We start from the raw sequence: 7,145 nt of genomic DNA, 5'->3' as shown, positions 1-7,145 counted from the left end.
GACTAAGAATAGATTTGCTTCTTCACCAGCCTAGGGCATAAGATGGACCTGCTAGTCCTGTGTGATCTAGGTCGGTCCCACAAGTCCCTGAGAGTATGTTTGGGATCTTGTCAGGGTAGGTTATGGTGGTTAGGACAAGCCAGCCCTGTGGTAAAGTCTGTAGGTCAGACCCACCAGTGGAGGAGAGCGGAGTCCCAGCCAAACCTGAGAGAAATCTCTGCTGCTCGCTGTGGGTCAGGCGAGGCCCAAATGGCCAGGGTCCCCCAGTCTGTACGCTGATTGAGGCCAGAGAGCAGATTAGAGAACAAATGTCATGGCAGCTTCCGTTTCTGCTGTGCAGGCCAGAGGGGTGAGCAGAATGGACAGGGAAGTGATCCCTGGACAAGGATGGGCAGGAGGCCATCCCTCTACCCTACCCTATCACCATGAATGCTCAAAAATCACATTATTTCTCTCTCTCCCCCTCACTTTCCTTATACCCAGAATTCATCTGGGTGGAGAAGCAATGACAAGTTATTTGAGAGATTAAAAAATTCTTATTCTAGGGAGATTGACACAAGATAAAATGATAATTTAGATAATAAGAAGAAACAGAATTCAAACTAGATTGATGATTTAGTTCATTTTTTTCTGGCAGACAGAAGCTCTAGAAAATGAAAGTTCAGTTATGAGCAAAATAAGTTTATTTTTCATCTCCATCCAGGTAGAAGTATGAATAAAATTGTATGATCCAATTACATATAATGTTCTTGTTAAACATTTCTGACTAAGGTACCATATCTAAATATATTAACCTTTGACTGAGACAAGATAATATATGTAAGAGTTCCTGGCACAGATCGAGTGCTACGTGAATATTAAATTATTTTAATGTCGTTTGGGGTCAGTGTCAGGACCCATAACAACTGCGTTATCTGGATCGTAGCTCTTGGTTCCACATTTCGAGCCTGAATCCTGGGCAGTATGGACCCAGAAGAGTATCAATGCTTTTCCTCTGTGTGACGATGTGAGGAAGTTTGTGGTCCAAAGCAGTGATTTACAAACCTGGTCCTGCAGTGGAAGCACCTGGAGAGCTTACTTAAAAAGAGAGATTGTTTTTCTTGTTTCCCCTTGTGATTATGATTTGGTATTTCTGGGGAGGTGCCAAGGCATCTTTTGAAAACCATTAAAAATTGGTTCAGATGGCAGTGTAAATACCAACGGGCATTGTGGTTCATCGTCACTTACTTCTTCCCTTTGAGGGTTGTTGACTCTGACACACGTGGGATAGACTAGAGAGAATCAAGTTTGATTGTTTTTTTTAGTTTTTGTCAGTACCAAGTTCTGTGTCTCACCAGCTCAGCTTCTGCCAATTCTCTAAATTCCACAAGAAAACAAATGCAAGAGATGATGAGCTTTTTGTTGGCCCAGGTCAAAGAAGATGGCATCTCCCCTTCACTTCAGCAGAATGCAAGGTCTGCATGTCAAGAACAAAGATTAGGTGCAAGGGGAGATCCTCAATCTGGACAGAAACGTTTTCTTTTTTTTTTTTTTTTTCCTCTTTTTTGTCCTGTTTTTAGTTTCCAGAGGTACATGTCTTCTATTAACTCCCAAACAGAGGATTTTACTGTGACACAAACTGCAAAACAGGCATGATATGTGCCAGAGTTCCTATAAAACCAATCTTCTTTCTTTGGGGTTCTAGGACTTCTATCCCACCTCTGCCACCACTTTTCAGGTGCCATCGCCTGAATGTGGCCTCCCCAGCACTCTTTGAGTCATCATATTTTGCTGGTCACCTGACTAGATGATGCCCTGGCTGACACTGGCGAATGGCTGTCCTGAACATAACCGTTCCAGTAAAACGTGGTTGATTAGCATAGCTATCTCCATAAGACTTTCTGTTCTAATTTGGCTGTTAGAATTCTGGTCCCTCTCGAAGGTCATGCTAACCTAGTTAAGACTCTTGGAGAAAATGCTGTCGTTCCAGTTCATTGCGTTTGCATTAAAATGAATCGTCCTTCAGCTGATACACTAACCAGCACCCCATCATCTGCAGCTTTGTGCAGAACCTAAACTGCAGGGCATCGTTCGTTATTTAAGCTGGAATCCGGGAGGCTCAGTGAAAATATATGACGGGTGCCAGGACATTAAGGTCCTTAAAGTTCTAGCTGTGTGCACTTCACTCTGGATAGAGTGAAAAGATTTTGATGAAAAGCAGATTACTGCAGAGCGAAGGATGCTGACTGCTGGGGTCCTTCCGGTGTCGCATCCCACAGAGACAATATGGCATTGTGAGAGCATGAATGCCAGAGTCAGATGGCCTGGTAGGAATCCCAGCTCTACAACGTACGAAGTTGGGGGATTTGGGCAGGTTACTTAGCTTTTTGGTGCCGCAGTGAATATTTCTGTAAAACAGAAGTAATAATTGAACAGTACACATTGGGTTATTGTGAGGCTTAAATGCGATCATCCCTGTAGAGTAATGTGTTATATATGCTCAACCTATTTAGCTATTATTATTAAATTATTAATATTATAGATGGTCAATCAATGTTAACTGGTTTTTGTTTTTTTGTTTTTTGTTTTTATTAATAACAGTAACAAACCTCCAGAATGGTTAATTCTTCATGTATCTCATCGATATGATTCTTAAACTGTTTGAGAGAAGACATCCAAGTCTGAGACCACCACAGTAAATGAGAAGAGATGATTTCTACCTCCACAAAGGTGACATTCTAGAGAGAGAGCCTGGAAGTTAATGAGTACCCATCACTGCAAGTCCAAGAAGAGGGTGGGAGATCACTTTTTTAAGATGTTATAGATTTGTTCTTATTGGTTAGGGGGCTATAAATTGCTTAAAACAATACCTGACACCACATAATAAGCATGAAATAGTTTTATTTATTCTATTATTATTACTGTATTTCTACCTATACTTACTTGCACTATCTTGCTTAAACCTCATTACAACCTAGTGAAAAAGGTACTATGATTATCCTGTATTACTGATGAGGAAATCAAGGGTTAGAGAAATTAAGTCATTTCCGCAGTGTGACACACCTTATATGTGACAGAACCACAATTTAAACCAACTACATGGGCTTTTTCAGAATTCTTGTTTGCCTGATGCGACTTGTTGCAGACTGTGTTTCTCAAAGCAATCGCGGAGCTATGAAAAGTCTGTTTTCCTTTTGAATTATACACACCATATTATTTTCTACTTTTAAGGGAGACTTGGACCTGTCAAATGTTTAGTAATGGGGCAGTGAGCTTTTGAAGGTCATGGTATATAACATGTCACAATGAACTGAACGCTTGTGTCCCCTTCAAAGTTCACTTGTTACACTCCCCACCTCCTACGTGATGGTATTTGGATGTGTGGGCCTTTGGGAGGTGATTAGGGCATGAGGGTAGAGCTCTCCTGAATGGGATTAGTGCCCATATAGAAGAGGCCCTTGAGTGCTCCCTTGTCCTTTCTATTAGGTGAGGTCACAGCAAGAAGATGACCATTTAGGAGCCAAGATGCTGACTCACTACACACCAAATCTGCTACGCCTTGTCTTAGACTTCTCAGCTTCCAGAACCCCAAAAATAAATGTTTGTTGCTTAAGTGACCCAGTCTATGGTATTTTTGTTATAGTAGCCTGTAAGGAAGGTGGTCACAACCTTTGGTCCTTAGGAATTCCCTATGGTTTGAGCTATTACTCGAGTGAGGTTATCTCCCTCTCTCCCAGGCTTTTGGCAGGACCGTGTCTAATTCTTCCTCAAGAAAAATGTAATTTTAAAATATTCTTGAAGAAAAGGAGAATCTATACTCTTCCTTTATGACCTTTAAATAAAATTAGACTAAAAGAAGGTCAGAGTTGGGAGAAGCTGTAAAGATTATTGAAACCGACTCCTCCATTTTGTATTTGAGGTGGAGACCAAGGGAAAGGCTAGGAATTGCCCAAGTTTATTTGATTAACTACTGTACAGCACGGTGGCTAAGAGTGTGGACTCTGGAGCCAGAAGACGTGGGTTTGAGTCAGTTCTGCTCCTCCTAGCTGTGTAATGTCTTTATGCCTCAGCTAAAGGCGCAAGATAGTGGTAATAATGGTACTTCCGTCATAGGGTTTTTGTGAGGAGTGACTACATCTGACGTACTTAGGATAGAACCTGGCTCATGTGTATCAGTGTTTACGAGTCTTGTTGACAACACTGGGATTTGAGTCCAGATTGCTTAACTCCCTGCCTGTTGCCCTTTTCATTTACCTAAATTCTCTTCCATCAAGATCTTTGTAACTAGCTGAGGTTCATCCTGCTTTAGTTTGATCCATGCTTGCTCTATTTGCAGTCTGGATAAATGTGTAGACCTTCTGGGTATTACCTTTACACAGCATGATGATCATAGGACCCTGAGGTCAGACCGACCTGGGACTGAATTCCAGCTTTAGCACATACAGTGAGTCTCCTTGTACCTCTTTCTTCACTGGAGTTAAAAAGGAGCTTCTGCACAGGAAAGAAAACAATCAGCAAAATGAAAAGGCAGCCTCCAGAATAGAAGAAAATATCGGCAAACCATATGTTGGATAAGGGGTCATTATCTAAAATGTGTAAGGAACTCATACAACTCAATAGCAATAAAACAGATCATCCAATTTAAAAATGAGCGAAGGAACTGAATAGGCATTTCTCCAAAGAAGACATACAAATGGCCAACATGGAAAGATGCTCACCATCACTAATCATCAGGGAAATGCAAATCGAAACCCCAATGAGATATCACCTCACACCTGTTAGGATGGTGTGTGTGCGCACGCGTGCGAGAGAGCTAGTGAGGGTGTGAAGAAAAGGAAGCTCTTGTACACTCTCGGTGGCAATATAAATTGGTGCAGAAACAATTTACAACAAATTTGGAAAATAGTATGAAGTTTCCTCAAAAAATTAAAAATAGACATACTATATGATTTTGCAGTCCTACTGTGTATATCCCCCCCAAAATGAAATCAGTACCTTGAAAAGATACCCATGCTCCCATGAGGAAGCAACCTAAATGTCCATCAATGGATTTTAAAAAATGTGGTATGTACATGCAATGGAATATTATTTAGCAATGAAAAGATGTGAATTTTGCCATTTGTAACGATTTGAATGAACCTTGAGGACATCATGCCAAGTGAAATAAACCAGTCACAGAAGGACAAATACTACATAACCCCGCTTACATGATGAATCTAAAATAGTCAGATTGATAGAAGCAGAGTAGAATGCTGGTTGCCAGGGGTTGAGGGAGGGGGAAATGGGAGGGTGTTATAGTCAAAGGGCACATAGTTTCAGTTGTATAAAATGAGTAAGCCCTAGAGATCTACTGCACAGCATAGTGCCTACATTAGTCCATTTGGGCTACTATAACAAAATATCACAGATTGGGTAGTTTATAAGTAGCAAAAATGTATTTCTTATGGTTTTGAAGCCTAGAAGTTTTTGATCAGGAAGCCAACATGGTCAGATGAGGACCCCGTTCCAGGTCGCAGACTTCTCAGTGATCCTCACATGGTGAAAGGGACTACAGATCTCTGTGGTATCTATTTTATAATCCCATTCATGAGGGTTCCACCTGTATGACCTAATCACCCCCAAAGTTCCCACCTACTAATACCATCACTTTTGAGGCATAGAATTCCAACATAAGGATTTTTTTTTTTTTTTTTTTTTTTTTTGCGGGGGACACAAACATTCAGACCATAGCAGTTCTTGTAGTTAATAATACTGTATTGTATACTTAAAATTTTGCTAAGATGGTAGATCATATGTTAAGTATTTTTATCACAAAAAATAATAGTTTATTATTAAGAACGAGGGAGAAAACTTTTGGAGGTGACGGGTATGTTTATGGCAGAGACTGGTGACAGTTTCACAGGTGTATACTTATCTCCATACTCATCAAGTTGTATACGTTAAATATGTACAAATTTTTGTATGCTAGTTATATCTCAGTAAAGTGGCTTTAAAAACTGTTATTAAGGTTGCCGTTAGGATTAAATGAGCAACTCCAAATAAAAGAACTTAGCAAAATGCCTGAAGCTTATTAAATATGTACTTAATACATTGTTTTACCATTGTTATGGCTTCTTGTGGATTTTTCCAAGTCACATGAGTATTTTCCTTTTGCAGATTATCTGAGCCATCCATGGAAAGAGAGGCTGAGCATCTCACCAATGAAAAACCTGCGAGTATGAAGCCATCGCAACACTCAGGTGAGTTAGGTTTGTAATCTGCAAACATCAGTCCTTGGACCAGATGTTTCAGAATCCTCAGAGGAGCTCGTTAAAATATTTATTACTGGATCTCATCCTGTCTCTATTAAATCAGAATCCCCTAAGGAAGCAGATCCCAGGAATATATATGTTTTAAAGCTTCCCATGTGCACTTTGTGGGCTGCCACATGTGGGAACCATGGGATTAGGCAGCTGCCTAAATGGAGTGACTGAAAGAGAACCAAGAGACTTCTGTATAATATGATCTGTTTCTCTCATGACCTTCCATTCATACATCCATTCATCTGTCTGTCCATCCATCCACCAGCCAAACGTGTTAGTGCTCAGTGTTTGCCTCATGACCTGCTCCTGCCATGGTTGGTGCAAAGATGAATGATCTCTGCTCGTAGAGTTGATCAGCTGAGAGAATGGATCAAATAAGTCTAAATAATATATAATGAGCTATGAAGAGCTGTGAGGCTTCAGAAAAATGAACACTTCTTCCAAGTTGTGGCGGGAGAACTAGGAGAGATTTCATTTGCATTCAAGAGCATCAGTACCCTGGGGATCCTCCTGTGATTCAAGCTTCTCCTGTGTCAGATGTCAATCCTGTTGGTTTCTATAGCTTTCTAACTTCCTCTTCCCGTATTGGAGTTCTGTGGTTGCTTACATGCTTTACTTTTGGGCTGAGAGCTTGATAAAGATGAAGACTGCCTCTTAATCATCACTCCCCACCCCCAACTAGGTGTTCAGCTCTGAACAGCTGCAGTAAGTAAGTGCTCAGTAAACACTGAGCAGGTTGGGTGGTTGTTTGGGTTATATAAAGAGGGGACGCAGTGGGAGCAAGCCTGGCGGGCCAGGGCTGCAACCAGATTGTGGAGCACCTGGACTGTGAATCAAGTTTGGGCTTTAGTTTTTGGCAAAGAG

General features: G+C 40.9%; 1 long non-coding RNA gene across 1 annotated transcript in view; it reads left to right on the top strand.

Annotated features, from left to right (window-relative positions):
• The first annotated feature begins 2,583 nt into the window (after positions 1-2,583).
• The window catches only part of LOC111737707, a 175,824-nt gene continuing 171,262 nt past the window's right edge, over positions 2,584-7,145 (top strand). The window contains exons 1-2 of the long non-coding RNA XR_002779541.1: positions 2,584-2,773; positions 6,136-6,218. This is a non-coding gene — a long non-coding RNA (uncharacterized LOC111737707). The remainder of the gene's footprint in view (positions 2,774-6,135; positions 6,219-7,145) is intronic.

Source organism: Pteropus vampyrus, unplaced genomic scaffold, assembly GCF_000151845.1.
Source record: "Pteropus vampyrus isolate Shadow unplaced genomic scaffold, Pvam_2.0 Scaffold30, whole genome shotgun sequence".
NCBI lineage: Eukaryota > Metazoa > Chordata > Mammalia > Chiroptera > Pteropodidae > Pteropus > Pteropus vampyrus.
Note: the sequence above shows the minus strand (reverse complement) of the source record. Positions and strands in the feature narration are given on the sequence as shown.